This window comes from Lissotriton vulgaris, chromosome 12, assembly GCF_964263255.1.
Source record: "Lissotriton vulgaris chromosome 12, aLisVul1.2, whole genome shotgun sequence".
In the NCBI taxonomy this organism is placed as follows: domain Eukaryota; kingdom Metazoa; phylum Chordata; class Amphibia; order Caudata; family Salamandridae; genus Lissotriton; species Lissotriton vulgaris.
In genome coordinates, this window is record NC_141700.1 from 99,725,472 (window position 1) to 99,749,940 (window position 24,469).

General features: G+C 48.1%; 1 protein-coding gene across 1 annotated transcript in view; it reads left to right on the forward strand.

The window, feature by feature from the left end:
• The window catches only part of FLAD1 (flavin adenine dinucleotide synthetase 1), a 166,104-nt gene that overhangs the window by 130,373 nt on the left and 11,262 nt on the right, over positions 1–24,469 (forward strand). The window lies entirely within an intron of this gene.

Below are 24,469 nucleotides of genomic sequence, written 5' to 3' on the forward strand. Positions count from 1 at the left end.
TTAAAAGATAGTGTATTCTAACTTCCTCCCCTTTCCATAGAAGCAGAATGATTATATATTAGAAGATCTCTGGGCATTATCTGCAGACCCCGTACCTCAGTCTATAGATGGTAGATCTACATCATAGGTGCTGTCTTGCTCTTCTCCCTGGAAATGTCCCTATCCAAATATCCGCTACCTATTCATGTATCCCAATAAGACCAAAGTACGTTTTCTCAAACGCCAGCTGCATCAATATGTTTTGTCTAGGTGCTAGGGCCTGAGCAGAAAAGAATAACAAAAGGCTTTGTTTATCGACCTTGCTCACAATGTTCGGACTAAATCCCAGGAACCTGCAGCGTGTGAACACAGCTGTAGGCTCTCATGTGAAAACTGCAAACGGACATTTGCAAAAATAAAACCATGTAGTAACGTGCGTAAAGCAGCGGACAGACTGCAGCCTGCTCATGCTAACTTAGAGAAGCCGACAATATCGCCATGGACCATTTGACACCCTACCCATGGTCAGGTCGGTAGCCACGTACTAAAACAGGACTCAAAGGTAAGCAGAGGCAAAGCGTCTTGTTGAAATGCCAAATAGAAATGTTAAATCTAAAATAGAATCATAATCAGTTATCAAAATGAAAATGAATGAAGGGAAGATAAAAACTCTAATTTTCCTTTCTTTTTGTTGTTTGTATTCAATATGATATCCATTCACATCGTTTCTTCTGGGCCAAACATTTCACGGGACAAGTGGAATGTCATAAACTCTAACAAGCTGTCAGAACCTTCAATATTAAAAAGATTTGCCATCCAATTAAGCAACTTGAACGAGCACACGTGCTCCTGATATCCAGAGGACGTTAGGAGCAAGTCCGGGCAGCCTGCGTTCGACTTCAATGAAGCTTTGATCCAAGAGGCACTGTGCACGATCACAGTTACTCGAGTCTGCAGTCGGTCCCAGTGAAGGATCGTACACAAAACGCCTACCCACGGAACAGTCCTGTTCATGGGCTATCAACGAACTCAATAACAGTTCATAATCCAGGGCAACTTGTGATGTATCGGAGAGGCAGGCATCCAGGGACCAGTGAAATGGGTACCGGAGGCAGTAGCACAGGTTGGACGCAGGTGAAGTAGACATAATGGAAGGTCAGCCAATAGTCTATGTGAAGAGCGTCTAATGGCATCTAACGAAAAAGCTGCTGCATCCGACTACGGTACAGATGCAACTGGTCATGAATTGGCAGTAGCACAGGTGGAGCAGCCAATACGGAGCAGCAGTAGAAGTGCCAGAACGACGCAAACCAAAAGGAGCAGAAGGGGAAATCCTCTGAATGCGCTGAAAAAAAAAGAATGGATGAAAGCCAGGATCACTCCAAAAATAGCTTGAAAGAAGGTTACAAGGCTGGATCCCACAACTTTAAAAAAGTGGGCCATGCCCGCTGTATCAGATGCATTCACTATTTGGTGAATTAATTCTCCAAAATATAGGGGGAGATTTGTGTTTTGCAGTGACTGAATCTCACTTGATGTTCTCGCCACCTGCAATTTGAAGGGCTCACGAGCTGTGAGAGCCGCCAGTTGTTGAAACAATATCGTTTTAAATCTGCTTAGCTTAGTGAAATCTGTTTTCTAAGTTTGAATGGAAGGCCACAGCAAACTATTTACAATCCTGTGTTTGGGTGGAAAGAGGACAATGCTGAAACGTGGAACTCGCTGTGAAACTGTTACTATATATGCCCATAAGCTGCTGTAGTTTTGGTTATTTAGGATAAGATAAATGCTGTTAGAAAGCAGAGTCAGTGTGGGAATAATAGATGGGACCGGGGTCCCTTTTAAAATACAAGCCAAATTAGGGGCAGAAACGTTGAAGGCACCGTAAGTGTTACTTGTTTACAGACCAGGGAGTGTCCTACTGTAGAATTACAATCCTCCCCTTTCAGGAAAACTTCCTTATCCGCTCGTTTACAATGGACCGTGAACTGCAAGGACCACAATTCATGAATATAGCTACGCCCAAGGGTTTCATATCTACCTACAGGTTAGTGTTTCATGCAAGCTGTAAACTGGAATAGTGAGATGGGTAATGAAATAACTCCATGTATTAACCATACAGCTTTATCTGTTTCTGCCACAGAAATCGGCAAGTGTTCTAGTTTCTCAGTGTGTAACATAGTGTATGTTGCATCCTTCTTTCACATTAGTTTTTGTTTATCTGTCAAATTAAATAGTAGAAATATGGCAGAAACATTCATGAAATTCCATGGTACCTTCCCATGTTTAAGAGTTTGCAATGTCCAACCAAATTGCATACCAGAACGCAGATGATTTCGACCATGATCAAAACAGACACTTTATTTTGAACAATGGAATTACAGATGATACAATATTATCCAAAGTGTATATAAGAGAAGACAGAGTATTTATACTGTTATCAACCATGGCAAGAACTTTTTCTATATTATCTTGATCTATTTCATGTAGGCATACTGCTACTTCCACTTAGAACATCTTCCAAAACTCATTATATGTTGCATAAACAAAAAGTATCGTATGAGGTGATTTTGGACCTAAAAGAAAATCTACACGATCAATGTCACTTGCCAAAAGGGAAAGATGTTGTTTTACAGACAACAGTGTGGAATGTTCCAGCCATTGTTGACATAATTTACCAACATAATACGTGGTAACGGTATGAGATTGGGGGAAACTAAGCTTTGGTCTACTTTGAGTAAACCTTTTTGTGCATTTGTAATGTGTAATTGACAGGCATTGGTGTTCGTTGACCACCACAACCAGCCCGAAGAGTCAATACTAGATGAATTAAAAGTACAGTTTTGAACCATAACCGTTAAGTCCTCAATCGTGTAGTTGGTTTATGTATGCCATGTATCATAGTCAGACAAAGGCGGAATGGAAGGAGTATTTACATTTTTAGCAGTGGCCAAACCAAAACCGGTAGTTTCCTGAATCGTTCGATACAAAAATATTAGCTGAGACAGTATTAAATATGCACGATGCAAGGACTCTGTTCCTGCCAACCTTTCGTACCCCATTTAGACTTTAAATCAACCGTGTCCTTCCAATAATCATAACCTTTTATGGATAAATCAGTTATGAAGGAAGGAGAATAAACTAATTTAGTGTTGGTAAGCGTGTATTTGTTGCGGTAGGCATTTTTAATTTGTAAAAATAGAATACTGGGTCTGATGGGTTGTAACAAGAAAAATATGTAACTTCTATTTCATGTGTTACTGAACTCCCCTGTAATGGTGTCCGACAATGCTCCCCTTGTGAATAAATAAAATGTGGTCTCAGAGTATTGGTCTTGTGTAAAAAATGATGGCCATAATGTTGGTAGCAAAGCAAATCTGCATAATTTGCAGAATTTAAATACAGATCTTTAGTGTCAAAAGCAGTATAATATGTCAAATCAGAAAACGGTGAGTAAACAGCATTCAAATCCCAGTCTTTGGAGTGTATTTCAGGTAAAACAACATCATCTAAAAAACTCAGAATAGGGGGCGTGGCCAACTGCCGAGCATGGCGGCAGCTTGAAGAGGGAGCTCCGCAAGGCATAACGGCCTGTACACAAATCCGTAATACAATCCGTGACATCGCCCGCTCGAAGGAGCGACACCGGCTCCAGAACGCAAGCGGCACTCAATGATCCGCTCCCGGAGAAAATCCGATGCCGGGAAGTGCTCCGTTCTGAGACGGACTGCTGGGGTCTCTAACTGCCCGGCAGCACCGGCCTGGCGTGCCTGGCGGACCCGGGCGGAAGTGCTCCCTGCCCGGCTGAGGCGCGCTGACACCAGCCGGCACCTGCAGTGATCCGAGGAAAGACGTGCTTCGCCGCTCCGTGTCACCGGAATGAGCCCCTGAGGGAGCGACATCGGCTGCTTCACCCCGGACTGGCTGCGCCTATCGCCCACACGCGGAGTGAAACCCTGGTGAGCGGGGACGTCCCTGAATACCGGCGACGCCATTTTGGGGACGAAATGAAGATTGGGAGTACCGCTCCCACCGCGAGGTGAGCCCGAGTGAGCCGGAGACCCAGCGGCGCGCCCGCAGACCAGCGCATTGGACATGTGCACAAGCCTACCGGGGGGGCGGACGCTGCTCCTTGCACCGTGGCACACGGAACCTGTCCTGAGGGGGCGCCTGTTGTACACTCCGAACTACTGGACGGAGCTGCAGCCTCTTTGGGAATCCACCCCGGCGATGCAGCGCAGAAACGCGCCGGGAGTCTGACACTACCTACAGGGTGCTCCCTGCCCGGAGAACGCCGGCGACGCAATACAGCGCTGGTGCTAGGCGTGCTACATCGACCACGAAGGAGCGGAGTGCACACGTGGAGAGCCACACGGAAAAGGCACTGAGACCGGCCTCCTAGCAAGTGCGACCCCACGGCCGTGATATATTGGGGCACTGTGGGTGGCGGTGCAGGCCCCTGTTGAAGGGAAGAACCCCGTCCGATCACACATAGCCAGACGACAGGTGAACTACGGAGGAGACCGGGCTGCACGACAGTGAGCGCGACGCCATGGCAGGCAAAGGCACGAGAAGTGCGACGACGCAAGCGAAACTTGATAAGTTTGCGTATAGTCAACATGGACACTCTCAGGGTGGCGGGCGCCAATCCTCTGGTGCACCTCCGGACACAGAAGGAACAAAGAAAGTAACCCTGGAAGACATTATGAGGACCCTCACTGAGGTACAAGCAACAGTGGGCACTATTTCCTCCGAAGTTAATTTGCTGAGAGCGGACTTCAAGAAAATGTCAGAGAGAGTGTCCCAAGTAGAGGTGGTCACGAAATCGCTTATTGAGGACACTTCGGACCTGCAAGTAGCGATGGAGCGAATGGAAAAGGTCACGAAGCAGCTACAGGACAAGCTGGATGATCAGGAGGGACGCTCCAGAAGGAACAACGTCCGCATCCTAGGCCTTCCGGAATCGGAGGGGAAAGGCGCCATGGACCTGTACATCGAAGACCTTATTAAAAACAAGCTACAACCGAAGGGCCTGTCAAACTTTTTCTCTGTTGAAAGGGCACACCGGGTCCCTGGGGGTGCGGCCAAACCGGGAGCCACACCGCGACCTGTCCTGGCCAGGCTGTTCAACTTCAGAGATAGAGACGCCATCTTGCAGGTGGCAAGGGTCGCACCGCCTGTAAAAATTCAGAACTCGACTTTGGCATTTTTTCCGGACTATACAGCAGAAGTGGCCAGGCGCCGGAAATCCTTCACTGAAGTGAAAAAGACGCTACGTGACAGGGGCCTGCCCTACTCGATGCTTTTCCCCGCCAAATTGCGAATAGTGGCCGAGGGAAAGACATGGTTTTTTGACACACCGGAGGTGGCGCGAGAATGGCTAGATGGATGGAGGCAGGTGAGCCAACCCCAGCGACCGCACAGGGACCGCCAGAACCAACGTAACGGGAGGACGACGGAGCACCAAACCACTAGCCCTACGACCGAAGAGGGGGCCGCGGGACTGGACTCTGATCTAGAGAGAGACCCTCTCGACTCAGGCCAACCTGTTAGGGGTTGATTGATTGTGCTACATATGGACCGGCACACTTGCAGCCCTTGGGACCTCGTAGCTGATGGAGCTGAGTAGGGCGGGCATTGGCCGATGCCTGTGGGGGACTCACCAACCCCACGAGCAAGTAAGATAGATAGGGAAGGGATTAAGCACTCTGCCAAGTTGGGGATGCGGGCGGGACATCGTCCGTGGAGCAGGGGAGCAGGGAGGGGGTGGGGGGGGAAAGTTGTAATGTTATTGTTATCGTTACTGGTCATCACTATTTACATAAGAAACACGGTCACTTTGCTGGTCATCCACACTTGGTGCTCCGGCACACGTCATTCCATGCAGGTTGCGCCACACTGCTGCACACTGGCGTCACTGGTCTTGAATACAGATGGCACGACAAGAGCAAGCTGCACCCACTGAGGGCACCCATGCGCTGACGATGGTACCCCCACTGAAACTGCTTACGTGGAACGTCAGGGGACTAGGGGATAAAATTAAAAGGGGTTTGGTACTGCAAACCGTCAAACGCCATGGGCCTGAGTTGGTTTTGCTTCAAGAAACGCACCTGGCAGGGACTACATGCAAGGCTCTAGATAGACGCGGGTACACCATGGCAGTTCATGTTGAATTTACTACAGGTTCCAGGGGCACTGGGATACTCCTTAAGAAAAACTCACCCTTTCTGGTTCATAGCCACAAGACGGACGATCAGGGACTCTTTGCGGCGCTTTCTGGCCAGTGGGAGGGGAGAGCCCTTAATGTGGTGTCAGTATACATCCCCCCGGCGCTGCACTCTACAGCACTGCCGGCACTTGGGCAATTTCTTCTTGATCTTCCGGAGGGTGACATAATCATTGGGGGGGACTTTAATGCTATCACCGACCCCTTGCTTGACACCTTCCCCACACGAAACCGCCCACGAGAGGCTGCGGTCCTTCCCAGCTTCCTGAACGCACTGGGCCTCACGGATGCTTGGCGTCAACTGAATCCCACGGCGAACCAGTACACACACTACTCCTCCACACACAACAGCCTCTCGCGTATTGACTTCTTCCTCCTTTTAGGGATAGGATTGGGATCCATAGATAAGCTGGAAATTCTACCCAGGGGCATTTCCGATCATTCCCCAGTCTTACTACACCTTACCACCAAAGAGTTGAAACGCGCCAGAATATACCCAATATATCCCATTATCTTCAGATTCCTGGAGTCAGGAAAAAACTCAAACTGGCCTCAACACATTACTTTGCTGAAAATGTAGGAACGGTCTCCTCACCCTCGGTGCTCTGGGAGGCGTACAAAACGGTTTTACGAGGTGCAGCCATAGCGGCAATCACTGGGCATAAAAGGGACTCCAGGACGGAACTTGCAAACTTAGAATTGGCGCTTGGCGCAGCGAACACTGCCCACATGTTAGACCCTACCCCAGAAACCGCTCATACATTACACCTCCGACAGCAGCAACATCAGGCTCACCTGACAACAGTTACTAAGGGGCACTTAGCAAACACCGCACACCGAATATATAATGTAGGAGACAAGGCTGGGAAGATGCTGGCGTGTTTGGACAAGCGAGGCGGCAGTAACAGAGGGATACAGAGACTATATGATCATGAGGGCAGGATACAGACACATCCGGAGCAAATAGTTCGCGCCCTAGCACGCCACTTTCAGGGGATATACACCCCGGTACGGTCCGTCACGGAACAGGAAGCAATGGCCTCGCTCGAACATATCGATATCCCTGTGCTGCCACACGAAGCGCAGCAAGACCTAGAAACAGACCTGGCAGAGGGCGAGATCCAATTGGCGATACAGGCATTACAATCCGGCAAAGCAGTGGGACCTAACAGCATACCTGTAGAATGGTATAAAGCGACAGCCTCGGTGCTGGCCAGACCCCTGTTGGATATGTACAATGATAGTATAGAGAGGGCACTGCTCCCACTCGATCAGCGCACGGCCACGATCGTGGCCATTCCCAAACCAGCTAAATCACCAACTGACTGCACCTCATACCGACCCATTTCCTTGCTCAACATTGAAGCGAAGATATTGGCGAAACTCCTAGCCAGTCGCCTGACACAACACCTACACACTTTGATACACCCCGACCAGTCGGGTTTCATGCTTCACCGGAGCACGGCGCTGAACCTGCGGAGGCTGCATGGGGTACTGGCGCGGGCGCATCTCCTTACGGACCAAGCTGTGATACTATCCCTGGACGCCAGGATGGCGTTCGACCTGGTGGAATGGGAGTACCTGTTCGCCGTCCTGACCCGAATGGGCTTCGGCCCAAAGTTTCTTGCTTGGGTGCGGTTACTGTACACATCACCGGTAGCGCAGGTGGTCGCGAATGGTCACATCTCACCACCATTCCCACTGGGGCGAGGAACTAGACAAGGGTGCCCGCTATCGCCCCTTCTCTTTGCATTGGTGCTGGAACCTTTGGCAATCCTGCTCAGAACGACGCCACTGTTCCGCGGCATCACCTGGGAGGAAGGGTGGGAGGACAAAGTCTCCCTGTATGCGGATGACATGCTGATCTACATGGTCAACCCCACCGAGGGGATCCCTGCCCTACTGGCGCTGCGCGATGAGCATGGCAAGGCGTCGGGATATACCCTGAATTGGTCCAAATCCATAATATACGTGATCAGGGGCCCGGCCCCAACGTTACGTGACGACTGTCCCCTAAAAATATCGTCCACCTCCTTTAAATATCTGGGAATTTTCGTTACTACTGATGCTGCGGAATATTATACCAGGAATTTGCTGCCACCTCTGGCACGCCTACGGGCGGACGTTAAATTCTGGGCTACACTGCCGCTGACCCTCCTTGGACGGGCAGCGCTATATAAAATGATGGCTCTCCCGCGGTTTCTGTATGTACTTGAGAATTCCCCTTATATCGTGGGCCCGCGATACTTTAAACAAGTCACTGCACTGTTATCCAGCTTGCTGTGGAGCAATGGCCCAGCGCGAATAGCGCATGATAAACTGGTGAAGGGCTGGTACGAGGGAGGGATTGCACTACCCAATCTCCAGCTATATTATTGGGCATCCCAACTTAAAATAATTAACCACTGGATCCACATCCCACGGGGAGACCCCGCATACAAGGCGGACTGGTCACAACTGGGTACAGATGGCATGCTCGCTGTGCTATACAATTACTCGCAAGTTAAGAACCTAATCGGCCCGACGTTTCATACGGCGACACTATGGCACACAGCGCAATCGCGTCTGGGTTGGAAGGGGAAAATCACCAGGTTAACGCCGCTGTGGGACACTAAAGCGCTGGGGAACTTGAGGTCCTGTAAGGGATTCACACAATGGGACAACATAGAAATTTCAGTGGTGGGGGACCTTTGGGAGGGGGGCACGGTGCTTGCATTCTCCCAACTCCAACAACAATATGGTTTAGGCCCCACTGAGACATTCAGATATGTGCAAATCCGACACGCACTACTACAGGCAATTCCACCTGACACCACACTCCCGGAATCGTCACCAATGGAGGACAGGCTATATACAGATTTTATGGAACAGAAGGCAACCTCTCTCACATATAAAAAACTAGTTAACAACTTACCGGACCCCACACAGAAGCTTAAAGAGAAATGGGTGGGGGGAACTGGGTGAGATGGATGAGACGGAATGGAACGAGGCGCTTGCGTCACTGCGAGAAGTAGGCATATCGGCCAGGTTCCGCTTAGTGCAACTCAAAATTCTACACCGCACCTACTACACTAGACCACTTCTACATAAAATACAGAGGGCGTCGCACCCTTACTGCCTCAGGGGCTGCGGGGAGGAGGGTACTCTGCTCCACACTTTGTGGGATTGCCCACGGATCCAAGAAGTCTGGAGGCAAATTATGCGCACGGTCTCCCAGGCCATGGAAGTGTCAGTCCTGCCTGAACCCCGTAAGTGCCTGCTAAACATTTGGGACCCTAACGACCTGGACAGGTATGGGCAGCTGTGGGTTACGTTGGCTGTGACGGTGGCCAAACGAGACATTGCGCAAAAATGGGGTGCCCCGGAGCTGCCTACGGTAGCTGGGTGGATCAGGAACATGGACCTCCTAATGGTGAAAGAGAGGGCAGTGTATGTGATACGGGCTTGCCCCCGCAAATGGAATAGGGTGTGGACGCATTGGAACAAGTATAGGGGGGAACCGTGTGAACCTTTGCAGAAGGCGGGGATTCGGAGTCTGAGGAAGATGAGGATTAGATGGAGTAGGTCTACCTATTGAGTGCTGATGTGTGACGAGAGGGGGCAGAGTTGCAATGTTACCATGGGAATAATACAGAGCATGTGGAATGGCCGACTGCTGACTGTGTAAGGACATAACCCATTGCCAAATGATGACCTTAGTTGGGTTTTATTGTTTTTATTTTATCTAAAAGTTGAAATGTTGGGAGCGAATACACATTCCTAGAGTGGGCTAATCATGGACTGACATGTGGAAATAATATGAAGGTATGACTCAGGTGGTATATACCAGTTATTCATGACTGCTCCATGCCCAAATCAAGGTGGCAAACGCTATAGATTGGAACATAACATGTCTTATCCATTTCTCACGATTGCAAATAACGTTGACATGTAAATACGGATTACATATGTTGATGTAAATATGCTGTTTGCCATCCTGACAATAAAGATTTTTCACAAAAAAAAACCTCAGAATATGTATGGAATTTGTAAGGTCTCTGTAGGACCATAGCCTCAAATGGTTCCTTATCCCAAGCGATGCCATCAACAATTGGGAATGCTGAAATATTAACTAGGGCTTGATCTCTTTTTATTTTATGAGATGAAGTATGAGGGGCCAGAACTCAGTCAACCAAGTGTACAGCAGAGCATTCAGGTAAGTAATGGCCATTAATCAATAAGAAAAAAACAGTCACTAATCTAATCCACATGAAGAGGAACACTATTAACAACGCAATCCAAACGTAGGTCAATGGTGGGTTTAACCAGGAGATGAAAACACAAATCTGTGTAGGAGGCACTGTTACAGACGAGGACAATGAAGATGTATCCAAAGAAAAGTTATCACGGTCCATATAGTAACCACAGGAAATGAGCTAAAATAATAGGGGTTGTTCTTCATTGGAATGTATTATACTTTCCGGAATATCAAGTGTAACTTCAATGGGGGAGAAGCGTACTCCTTTTCCAGAGTTGTAGATGTGTAGGGCAAAACTGGCAATAAATCAACTGAAGACTCCATCTCTCCCTCCAGTAACGGGAGAATTTGAGGAAACAGAAGTCATTGAAAGAAGTGAAACATCCCTATGGGGAATGCTTGTAGACATACTAATGAGTATTGGCCATATGGTGTAACTTCACATGTTCAATGGAAATAAATTGATTCTCCTTGCGACAAGGTAGCAGAAGTAAGATCACAGTTTTGGTGCGTTTTAAACCAAGGCTTCGGACCGGTGCACAGTACGATGGACCGAATTCCATCTTGTACTCCACCTTTTCTCGGACCAGATCACCAACTTTAGGAAGCCAGCCAGAAACTGGAATCAGTACTCCTCCAAAAGCGTCTCGATTCTTTTGTAGATCCTGTAATATAGTACAATGGTTAAAAATCCAGTACTTGTATAGTGCACGAATCACCCCCGAAGGGGTCTCTCGGTGCTGGGGGCCGTCGGGAAGATTAAGCGAGCTATTGCCCAGAGTCGCATGGTGCTGGGCAGACCCCTGCCGCCGGAGCCGGGGATTGAACCGTGATCCCCAGCATCCAACGTCAGTCGCCCTGGCCGCGGCGCCACACTTCTTCCCTCTTATCCATGTCAAACGTTGCGTCAGCCGCCACAACGTGTAGACCATCCAGGTCTGGTACAAACATTTTAATGCCAAAGAGCATTTCGTACAGGGTCCGCCCACCTAGAGATCTTCAAAGGAGATTATTTAGTGTGTGTTGGACCCATATAGATGAGTCAACCAGCCCGTACCTAATACCCTTGCTGTTAAAGATTGCTTTAAGTCACGGTTCATCAGCTCTTTCACAGAATTGCCCTCAGGCCGATATGGAGACAAGATTGCACCTGCCCCCCCAAAGACTTTGTCGCATCCCAGTAAGCCTTAGTGGCAAAAGCTGTACTTTGGTCTAAATGGAAGGTGCCACAGGCAAATGTACTTATAAAGACACGCAAATGTCATGTTACAGCTATTTATAAAGCGCACTATAACCCCACTGGTATCCGGGAGCTGTATTACATAAGTATTGCTATTAACACGTATTCCAAATCTTTCATAGTAGTTCAAGCGTCAGCACTGTTTGCAGTCAAACCCAAAGGAATCTAGTGCATGAATCTACAGCAGCCAAAATATTTGAAAGCATTGTCAGATGTTAAAGGACGGCAGTGATCAAGATAAAAACAACCAAACGGTTGACTTGAAATGTAAAGTTGAGTCTGAGGTGGTTGTGAAACAGTAGAAGGTTTAATCAATTCAATTCAATCTTTATTTCGTTGCATTGCAACATAAAAGATACAATAAAATATACAATACATTATAAGACATACAACTGTAAAATCTTCATCATAAGGGCACCCTAGTGTTACATTAATTCTACAATTCAACAATCTAGCACATTAGCAAATATTTCATCAATAGAGCACATAATATATAACTCGGTTTGGCACAGTATCAATAAATATTAAAATAATTTAAAAAGAGTAGAAAAGTTAAAAAAACATTAAATTTAATCTGTTGACGAATGTCACAGAAAAGAACATATTTGCGCATTTGCTGCTATAAGCCACGCCACCAAAAACGTTGCTGTAAAAGCCAAATAGTTGCTGTCACGCCAGCATGTGCAGAAGCCACGCCTTTCAACGCAGCCGCAATAAATTAAAGTCTGCGGTCTTCATTGGGAATCAGCTGATCACAAACTGATGAAATAGTTACAAATGGAATTTGATCGGGCGTTAAGTGATAGGAGTACCCAGAAGGGAATCCTTGGGGATACTGCGTACCCTTTATCGCAGCAATAGCCGCCAAAATGTCATCATCAGTTTTGGTCATATACTGAGTAAGTGCTACTACTGGGCATGTGGCTACTGCAGATTTATCTGCTTCATCAGCCAGCAAATTACCAACGGTGTGTGCTCCTGCTTTGTGATGGCCTAATGTAGAGATAACATGTGAGCAGCAAACGTTCCTTAAGAGCGGCCACTCTGCCCCAAATCGTTTTATGTTTTATTGCGCTACCTTTAGAAGCACAAAAATCATTTTGTTTCCAAAAGAATAAATTGTCATTTAAGGATGGCACAAAGTAAAAAGAATTGCATACTACAAGTATAGGCACTTTGGGATCAGCAAATACAAGAGCCAAACCCGAAGCACGTAACTTGGCCGGTTGTGCCATTCAGCCCCCAAGGGATTGTGTGTGAACCAAGGAAGATTTAAAAATCCCCATCCACAATTGTGCCTACCACAATTGCGCAGGCCGCAGAATAAGCATGCTCAGAACCAGTGGCTGGCTGTGCAGACCCATCAGTGTAAATTATGCATTTGTACTAATCCAGAGGGAGTAGTGATAAAGGAGGAGGATGAACATGTTCATATTGTAAAAACTCCTGTGTTTGCAAAGAAGAATCAAAGATAAAGTTGACATCAACCAACGTCAATGAACTAGCCCATTATGTCTAACAAGGATGCAGAGCTTTAGAATTCAGAACACTCGCCTTTGTAACAGCTTCTAAAGTGGGCACTGGCAAAACCATGAAAATGTGTTTTCCCTGAGCCAGGGAGCGTTCGTTTAGAATTGCCATCTGTACTGCTGTCAAAAAGATTTCATTTGAAGAAAAACTCATCTCAGCTGAAGTATACAAATGCGATTTATAAGCAATGGGAACGGAGTCCCCTTCATTGAAAGTCACGTAAGTAAACCCTAACGCTCCTGGCACAATCCAGATTACTAGATTTGTCTGGTTAACAAAAATTGAGTTTTAAGCAGATCAGACTGTAAGAACGTAGGTACTGCTGAATGTCCTGGAAGCCAACTGGAAGATGAAAAGGAAGGTTGTATCAACGCGTATAGCGTTTTGATATGCTGGGCATAATCGGGAATGTAAGTCCTGCAAAATTTTAGAAACCCAGCAAACATTGCAATTTTTTAAGGGTAGATGGAGGTTGCAATTGAGCACATTTCTCCAAAAAGTGGGGGGCCAACCCCCTACCTTCATTATTGAGTTCACAACCAAGGAAAAGGACAGCCAAAAAGGCAATATGCGACTTCGCAAAATTGAATTTGTAACCCAACATTGCAAAATATGTGCTAATGTGATCCACACGCATAAGATGCAGATTCATTTCTTCAGTACATGTCATCAACGTACGAAAAGGCATCGGGATCAGTTTCATGTAAAATCGACACAATGCGTGCCGCAAACACACCTGGGCTATTCTTATTTCCCATAGGAAATCTTGTATATCGTCTTTGATTGCCGAGAGAACTGAATGCAGTCAAGTCACGGCTTTCAGGAGCCAATATGTGACTGAAAAAACATTGGATATATATATATATCCAACTTTGTTTTATATTTCTTTTGAACAATGTTATTTACAAATGCAGAGCTATGGCTGTTCTTAATCACAAAGGTACGAAGATGACTGTTCAAATCTCTGTAGTCTAAAACGAAATGATATGAACCATCCGGTTTCAATATCGGAAAAAGAGGATTATTAATTGACATTGCAGCGGACACTTACCTGTTGGAGGGTCGTTTGGCCACTCGTTTAGTATCAATCGTCTGGGGCCCTGGCGCTGTCGGTCTTCCCTGCCGCCAACGCAAACTCCATCGCGGGGCCGCAGCGGTCGAAGACTACAGCTCTCAGACTCCTTTGCGGACACGCCCACTTCCGGGAATCACCGCGCACGGAGGCGCGCAAAGCCGAGCAGCTCCCACTGAGGAGCGGGGGACATTGCAGCGGACACTTACCTGTTGGAGGGTGGTTTGGCCACTCGTTAAGTATCAATCGTCTGGGGTCCTGATGCTGTCGGTTGTCCCTGCCGCCACCGCAAACTCCATTGCGGGGCCGCAGCAGGGGAAGACTACAGGTCCCAGACTCCTTTGCGGACACGCCCACTTCCGGGAATCACCGCGCACGGAGGCGCACAAAGCCGAGCAGCTTCCTCCGCGGACGTAGCCGGGCGAAGCCCGGGCAAAGGGCGGGCCCTCTGTGGCCGGAGGAGGACGGGGCGGGCCACCCCCCTTGACTTTATTACATCCCTGAGGTACTGGACACTAGTCGAAAATTCCTAAATATCCCCAGATTGTCTTGTGGTCCTGCTATACTCTAACATTAGCACACCCCATCATGGCTCGCAAGGGGGCTACCAAGAAACCTATCAGCCAGAGAGGCTCACGTCCTGGGTCACAAGACCATGGTAGGTCATCTCCGCCCACCGCTAACACGAATGAATGTTGCAAGATTACAGATAGCATATCCACCAACCAATCTCCCGAACTAACGAATGGTACAGCGCAAAACCTCTCGTTGTTGGACGAGTTAAATTCCCTTTGCAAAACTAGGTATGCCACTGTGGAAGTTAGAAATGAAATCAAAAGTCCCCCACCTTGCCCCGCCAAAAGAACCAGTATATTAACTCCAATAGTCAGCCCACTGGAACACCCCCCATTACCCAAAAATGCAAATACGCAAAACATAGTACTTCCCCAGCTCTTATCCAGTAAAAGGAAGTGGGATGGGGTCAATCCCACAGGGAACCAACCCAAACTACAAAAATTGTGCTCTAGCCCCCATCGACTGTAACTAATCCCCCCCTAAATTCGAAAGAAAAATTAGACCAACTGGTAACTTCTTTCGATTTGAATTTTTTGTCCCAGATCGAACAATTGGTTAGATCACTCATTTCTCCACTGATTGACAACATTACTACTCTAGAGGATAGGCTGCTGGGAATTGAGAAAAGTATCAAGGCCAATTTACCTCCCATTGAAAAATCTGTAACACCAAACTGTTCCAACCCACCTGGTGCAAACAGTAATAATCAAACTCATCCTTTAATCTCTAACTTACCATGGAGAAGTGTGGCTCAATGGTTAGAGCGGCAGACCCTGATGCAGAGCTCTAGCCCGGGACCAGGGTTCAATTCCCCGCCTCGGCGGGTCTTGGGCTCAAAATTCCACGGACCTGATAATTCTCGCCCCGGTGCCTATTCTAATCATGGAGTCCCACTCTGCAACTCTGGGCAATAGCTTGCTTAATCTCCACAACGGCCCCCACAACGCTAAGGATGCCTGGCCTTCACCCTGGGGGTGCCCAGGAGTGGACGCCTCACAGGGAAAGCCAGGACGGGTTCTACAGCGGTATTCATACAAGCGCCTTGAGACCCTTGCGGGTGAGTAGTGCTCTATACAAGTATCAATTTACAATTTTACAATTTACCATCCCCTACTGCCCCTAAAGTCCACTCCAAACCTGATTTATCACAATACACTGCTACAAGAGTAGAGCCTTATAAAACAACTCAAAAACAGCTACCTCCGGAGGCTGCACCTTTCGTGTGTGTCCTCGCGGGAGTCCCAGCACTCAAACATGGAAAAACCCAATGGGAACAAGACCTATTAAATAAAGTAACGTATTGGCTAACTAAAAATAGGCCTTTACCTCTTGATCTTGCACAATCATGTCTGTCAGAAGGGTGAGCTGGTTAGGTCACCTACAAAAAGACATTGACGGCGACCTAGTTCTAATAAAATTTAGAAGTAGTCCGAGAAGGCGATGGCCCTATATCCATCTGGGACCTACACGATTTTTATCCAAGCATGGCATACATCCCTCGACTAAGACCAAAGGCAGAGACACCTTACCCGAGGGGTAGAAACATCTGTGCATTGAGTGGGTGTGGCTTTTCTGCCTTCAATCACCCCGTAACAATGCACATTGGCCATAAATATGGAAAACTATGAATTCTCATATGGAACCATGGAACTTACTCCTGCAGCTTGGACCAATGTTTTTATCTTTTAGACATCTTGTGTTTTTGTATGTAAATTTTTTATGATTGTTTTTAATTGTACGCTTTTATGATTCATCGACTAAACACATGGTTTAATCACACCCTGCTGTTCAGATTGAGGCAAAATGTCACCCACGGATTCTTTAGCCTCATGTTTAATTGGACATTGCGGTTGGGGCTGTAGTGTAGAACGCAAAGGAATAACATGCGCTGGCGAATTCTTGTCCCAGCCCCCCTGATTGCGATATAATGCTGTAGCCAGGGCTAAGGCCCACTCCACGGCGTAAGCAGTTTTAGTCTCCTCAGGGACATATTGTGAAAATCATGACAGAATAACCTTCTCCCCTCTAGAGGAAGCGAGGACAGGGGGGCAATCAACCTCCGCAAGCAAAATATCTTAAAATGTTGGATTGTCCCAAAAGACTGCTTTGACAGTATGTTTTTCACAACCAATTTTATTGAGCAAATGAGCATCAAGAACGTGGCATCCCCACACTCCAAGATCACCACGACAGTATCGATATAGCAATGACATAGGCAGCAAACGATAAAGCTGACGCAAAATAGGCTCAGTATAAAACTCCCCAGCAACCCACCCCAACCCACAACTCTACCCCCCCCCCGCTCCGAACACCCCCCCCAACCCCCCCTACCACACGTGTATAGAAAATAAGAGAGAAAAGATAAGCAGGTGTAGCGCCACCAGGGCGATGCCGCTTCGGGCCAAAAGTGTCACTGTGATCAAATGTCCTCCTCTTGCTCCGCCGGGGGGTCCAGAGACAGACCACGGTAGTCGGCCCAACGCTTCCAGATTTTGTAATGTTTGCGTGGGCAGCCCCTCGCCTCAAAGATCGGCCTCTCCAGACCCATGAAGTAATCCAGCCCAGCCTTCCATGCAGACAGGGGGGGGAGCCCTCACTGACTTCCACGCCCGGGCCAGGTCCCGCTTAGCCACGACCAGCCCCAAGAGCAACAGGTGACGTTTATATATATTGCCCCCAATCCCTTCCATAATGTGCAGTAGGCCCAGCCGGTGGGTACGAGGAAGGTCCCAGCCCAGGACCTCAGCCAGGCAACTCCACACACCCCTCCAGAACCCAGCTAGCCGGCCACACGACCACACAGTGTGCATCAAGGAGCCAGGCACCGCCCCACAGCGCAAGCATTCCGAGGACGCAATCAAACCAGCCTTCCACAGTCGTTCACGCGTATAATAAGCGCGGTGCAAGTACTTAAATTGGATCAGCCGGAGCCGGACTGCAATGGCGGTTCCACGTGGGGATTCCAGCGCCTCCCTCCAATCGTCCTCATCAAGGGGGCCCACGTCCACTTCCCATGCCTCCCGAAGAGAGTGCAGGGTGGAGGAGCAGTGGATAACAAGTGTCTGATAAATCCTTGAGACCTTCCTGTCCCCCAGGTCTCCCATAAACACCTTAGCCTCGACCGGGCTAAACTCCGGCAAGGAGTCGAGGCCGGTGATGCTCGGGGTGAGGGCGTGCCGCAGTTGGAGGTAGCGGAAGAACTGGGACTGAGGCATTTGGAACGAAGGATTTGAGGGTGGTGCCGGACATGACCTGGCCCAGCTGTGTAATCCCAATGGCTTCCCAGCCCTCAAACCCTGTCAGGGCCGCCAGCTCCGGGAGCAGACCATTATGCCAAAGCGGTGTCTCAGCCGTCAGTCTGCCCCACCATCCCATGCGGCGTAACGACTGTCGCCACACAGCAAAGACCACCCTGGTGACCGACGGCAACCCACGGCGTAGGCGAGCCGAATAGAGGATGGTGTGGAGCGTGCGATCACCCATGAGCGATCGTTCCAGGGCATATGCCGGATCCCCTCTATCGCCATACCACCATTCATTAAGGACGAGCAGTTGGGAAGCTTGGTAGTAGGAGAGGAGGTCCGAGGTGGCCAGGCCACTATAGTACGTGGACAGAAAGCACGTCTTCAAGGCCACCCTGGCTGCGCCGCCATCCCACAGGAAGCGGCCCAACACTGAATTAACCTGACGGAACCACTCCAGGCCGATGGGGTGCGGGAAATTTTGGATTTGGTATAGAAGCCGCGGAAGCGCCACCATCTTGAAGATGGCCGACCTCCCAAAGATCGTGAGCGGCATTCTGGACCAAGTCTTGACATCAGCCTGGACCCGTTCCCACACCGGCAAGACTCCACGCGCCCATGCCACAACCCGCGACTCTGAGAGAAAAACGCCCAGATACTTCAGGCCATTCATCGCCACTCGCAGCTCAGCAGCCCAAGGGTCGGCAACCACACCGCCCCCCAGTACCCACAGGGTCGATTTATTCAGGTTAAGATGGAGACCTGAGACCTCGCCAAACGCCCGCATGATCTCCAGAACCCGGGGACCCGAGTGCCGTAGGTCAGTAAGGAAGAGGAGGACGTCATCCGCATACAGTGCAATCCTATCCACTAAGTCCTCGTTCCAGACGAAGCCACGCAACTGGGCATCTGCTCGCACCCGCGACGCCAGGGGTTCCATGGCCAGGGCAAACAGGTACGGGGACAGAGGGCAACCCTGCCGGGTACCGCGACCCACACGGAAGCGCCCAGAGGTAGCACGCGGACCGAGGCCGTTACGTTTGTGTAGAGGAGACGAACATACGACAGGAAGACCGGCCCTAGGTTGAGGTGGGTCAACAGCGTGAACAGGTATGCCCAGCTCACCGAATCAAAGGCTCGGTCCATATCCGCCAGGAGGAGTGCCGCCTGCTCATCTCTGGCACCCATGGCATCTACCGCCGCCTGCGCCCGCCGGATATTATGCCGGGTGGCCCTGCGAGGCATAAACGTGTGCATAAAGTTAGAAAGACAACAGGAGGGTAGTTGCAAAAAGAAATTCTAACAATTATATTAAAAATTATGTATCACTTTTAATTGGTATGACAAGTTAAAATAGACAAAAATATACAAAAACTTAGACACATTTCTATCTCATAATAAAATTATTACATAAAAAGAGAAATTTTTGAACAACAATATATTATACAGTCACTTAAAAGTTCAAAGAAAAGGTGGCAATTAATATTCGACAGTCACTTAAAAGTTCAAAGAAAAGGTGGCAATTAATATTCGACGCGCGTTTCGGCGTTCAGAGCAACGCCTTCTTCAGGAGCCACAAAGTATACCTCTACGTTATAAAAGATAATGCGGGATGTAGGTTATTCTGGAATGTTAGATGCGACGGCCTTCAGTGATTAAAGATTATTGGATATAGATTTCTCAAAGCTTCTCACTTTCCCCTGCCGTTCATAGTCAAATACAGAAATATTCCTTTCTCGAATAACGTTTATATTATAATATCACTGCACCATGGCTCTTTACATATCCGGGTTCCTTTTTACGAGTTACATGTTAAACAGATCGCTGCGTTTAATCACTGCTAGCGTCTCGGAGCCGCTGGTAAAAGTTTTGAGCTCTTCATCTCTCCTTCGAGATGTACGGCTCGCTGGCTTACCTATCCGTGCTCTCTTTTACATGAAACGTGTAAACACGGACGCTGCGTACGATAGCTGCTGGCGTCAGTGCGGGACCGTTGGAAAAGGTGTATCCTGCGAGGCATAAATCCAGCCTGGTCGGGGTGGACCAGGTCAGCAATGTGGGGCAGGAGGCGATTCGCTAAGGCCTTAGCCAGAATCTTGGCCTCAATATTAAGAAGGGAAATTGGCCTGTAAGAGTCGTGCCTTTCCGGCGCCCTGCCCGGCTTCAAGAAGACCACGATTTCGGCATGACGCCAGTCCGGTGGCAGCTCCCCCTGAGCCCGCGCCGCTTCTAGGGCGCGTCGATAGTGGGGTCCCAGCTGGATGTGAAACTTTTTATAGAATTCGCTTGGGTACCCACTCGGGCCGGGCGCCTTCCCAGTATTTAGTTGACCAAGGGCTTCCCCGAGTTCCTCAGCCGTAAGCGGGGCTTCCAGAGCGGTTCTGGTCTCATCGGGGATGGCCTGCAGCAGCAGGTCGTCGAGATACGTGGATATTTTGCTCGTCTCCAAGTGATCACGAGGAGCGTATTGCGTCTCGTAATAACGGGCGAAGCTAGCACTTTGACAGTATGTTTAATATCAACTTCAATTTAGAGGCTCACTTCATAAAGCCGGTCAGGAGAAGCATCACAAGTGTCCGCCTTCTCAACGGTAATAATAGTGTCAGTTGCTTTTGCCTGCAGATGCTGGTGGAGTGTCTGCTGCACTATGGTAACCTCTGCCACGCTGTTGAGGCGGGTTACTGCCCAACTCCTATCGAGGAGAAGGGTTCTCACAGTCTGAGGCTTACTTTGCAGTCAAGCCAGCAACTTTTTTCTCGATATTGAGGTGGTTCCTCCTGCTTGACTTTTACATCAAACTGGAACTGTGGGTCTCGTCCGCGTGGACTCTCCTTGTCGTGATCCTGTTGTCCCCCTCCACTGAATTGTTGATCTGACAATTCCTGAAATGAATGGAGAGAACGAGGATCAAGATCCTAAAACCTCTTGGATGTCTTAATTTTTGAGCGGTTACGTAAATCATATCTACGTTCAGAAGTGTCCGGTGGAGGCGAACCTGCACGAGACCAGGCTTCTGTTGTTGCTGCCGCACATTTTTATTCCAAGTCTTTTTAGGAAAGGCTAGACTACCCTTATTTTCAAGAGGTGGTTTAACTTGTTCCTGTGTAAATGGCTGAATCCCTAAAGTATTGCGACCCAAGGATGTGTACACATCCGGAATAATAATTGGCAACTGTTGCTCTCAATCTACTTCCGCCCTGCTGTCAGACATTGGCGCACTTGCAAGCAAAGTGCTTCACTTTTAATGTTTGCCAGAATCATATTGGTGACAATCGGGAACATGCCCATTAACTTCATCCCCAAATCCAGGGCTGGACCAGCCCTGTGTTCATCCTGTACCTTTTTCAGAATGCTCGGCAGAACACTCATGGAGGGGGTGCCAAAACACTGTGTAACACTGAAGCAAATACCGTCCTCCAGGTGGTGCAGTCCGCCAAAGGAGGAATCCGAACACTTGGCAAACTCATTGTAAGGATCCTGTGTTTCTCAACAGGAGTGTATGTTGAAAAACCGCCTCAAGCTGCCCGATTTTCTGTGCAATCCAAAATGGTAAGTCTTCACAATTCTGAGGACGTTTTCCCATCATGGAATTAATCATGACAGGACTGATCACAAGCCCTCCGCCCTGACCAGGTGCCTAAGGAGCAGCTACAGTCGGAGCTGCCTTAAGTGCACGAGATATAAACTGTATGACTCATCTATGATAATGAACCAATGTGTGTATATAGCAGACAAAACTTCATGATAGTAACATTGAGATAGTTGGGATGTCGTGTAAAGCCAGCCAAAACAGGCCAAGTAGCCCCATTGATAGACCAGGAGCCCATTCGAACAAAATAAACAGGGTGGGGAAGGACGCCATTAAACCAAATAGTATGTTCCCAGGACGTCAACAGAACTTCAATTGATGCTGAAGGACGATACGCTGCTGGAGGAGCAACAACTGTGTAAGTATGAACAAAATTGTCATTTGCATCAACCGCTGGAAATGTAACCCCATAATAAAATACTTCGAAGCAGTATGCTGGACCAACTTAAACTAAGAAAATAAAGGTATCCCCTGCATTGGGGACCCGTGTTGAGTTAAGTACACGGTAACCGCCGCACGGCTATGTGCTGGAATAGGGATTGGTTATGACAGGTGTAAACGGAAAAAGATCAAGTAAAATGGCAGTGCAAAATAGTGTCAATAAACCTTTTAAACTCCAAGCTTGAAAAACCTATAGAAATATGTGTACTATACCAATATAGGAGGCAAAGCTCCCTCCACCATGGAGGGATTGTGGACAAGCACAAGCGCTACTCTGGAGTCACGTGATAAGTACCAGACCAAACATTGGTGGCGCCATGTTGCAGGGATTCTACGCAAACACAGAACTATGCTTAGCATTATGGGACCCTAGTGCATAATGACTGAGTCATCCTACCACCTTAATACCCATGAGCACAGGAACGACTAGCTATAGTGTCTCACTTGCTCTCCTACTCACTGACAGAGAAACAAGTGATTAGACACCCCAGAACACAACACTCTCGAATCTCAGGAATCGCTGTTGCAAGACACACCTATTCGCTCGCACTCTTGTACTTGTCCACAATAAGATCTGACAGAGACACAAACAAGTTTAAAACATTTAACTTGCGTGCTCTATTGTTCACAACAAGCAGGAAATGGTATAACATAATCCGGTCAGCATAAAAAGTAGTCCATTAATCATGAAAGGAGCTTTATTTCTGAAAAGACAGTATAGCCAAACCTCCCTCCCCTTGTATAGAAGCAGAATTATTATATATTAGAAGATTTCTGAGCATTATCTGCAGTCCCCGTACCTCAGTCTATAGATGGTAGATTTACATCAAAGTTGCTGTCTTCTGTTCTCCCTGGAAAGGTCCCTCTCCAAGTGTCCGCTACCTATTTGTGTATCCCAATAAGACCAAAGTACGTTTTCCCAAACCGCTGCATTGGTATGTTTTGCTTAGGTGCTAGGGGCTGTCTAGAACAGGATAACAAGGAGCATTGTTTATCGACCTTGCTCACAATGTTCAGACTAAATCCCAGGAACCTGCAGAGTGGGAACACAGCGGTAGGTTCTCAAGTGAAAACGGCAATAGAGACCGTTGCAAGAATAAAGTCATGTAGTAACGTGTGCAAAGCAGAGGGCAGTCTACTCATGCTAACGTAGAGAAGACAATAATGTCCCCATGGGCCATGTGACACCTTCTGGCCCCACAAGGATTAGCCCTGACCAGCAGGCATATGTGGGATCAGACTGCAACTCCCTTTGCCTGGGACGAAGAGAGTCATTGTAATGTGCGCTCCATTGACCTAACCATCCCGCCACAGTGGGCATGGGAACCCAGCATCTCTGATCATGACAAAAAAGGGAAGGAAAGATGGAAGAGCAAGCACTGGAGGAAGGGCACATTGTGCCTCTGGAGCATTACCAGAGCCAGTGAAAACAGGAGTGTGGCATAATGAGCAGCACACTGTACTTCAGGGCCGAATCCGGGGCTCACAGCACCAGAGCTACTCAACAATGGTGTGAACGTGAAGGGCCTGTGCAACATCGACAAGTTAAGGGCTATGACAGTGGGACTCCTCCATAGGTAGTCTTATCGACAGATGGTGCATGCAGTGGAGAAATGATTGTAGTCTCCAGGGGACCCCAGAAAATGGGAAGACCGGATTAGGGTTGATCTGTGGCTGCCCTCATCCCACCTTGAGGACTATGCACCTACTGTCCTTCTCAAGTTTTTGCACCTTGCTCCGTAGTGCGCTCGATGACTGGAAGCATTTATTGTGGAGTTAGGCTGCTGTGAAAGCTCTTCGGCCCTGGTTGTATTATTGTTACCTGTGGAATCAGTTGTTACAAATCACAGCCCTGTGAGCAAAACAGTGGTCCATGTTCGCATTCTGTCCCCATGTAAGATGGACCTGGTTGCTAATAGCTGCTGATAATGCAGAGTGCAGCACCTACCTTTCACGTCTTAGGGTAGCTGAGGATACACAATAGGATATTGGAATTCTACATGTTTTAGTATATGCACCCAGGGAGTTCAGTCACTTTCCTAAGACCACTATATGTAAAATAAAAGTAGCAATTTCTGATACTATCTCATCACATTGCATCATTGCTTATCTCTCGACCGAGTTTGACACTGAAGGCAGAGAAATGAAATTCTTATGCCCATGAGAATATAACCAACCGATCTGCAACCCCCACTGGACACCTACTATGCATACAAACACCACTGAAAATGCAGATTACCCGCACAACCCTGTCATCTGCAGACTGACCTACATTTCTGTCACCTTCATCAGAAGATGCCTATATCCGCTAAAAGTGTCCGCTTGAGAAAAGCCCAT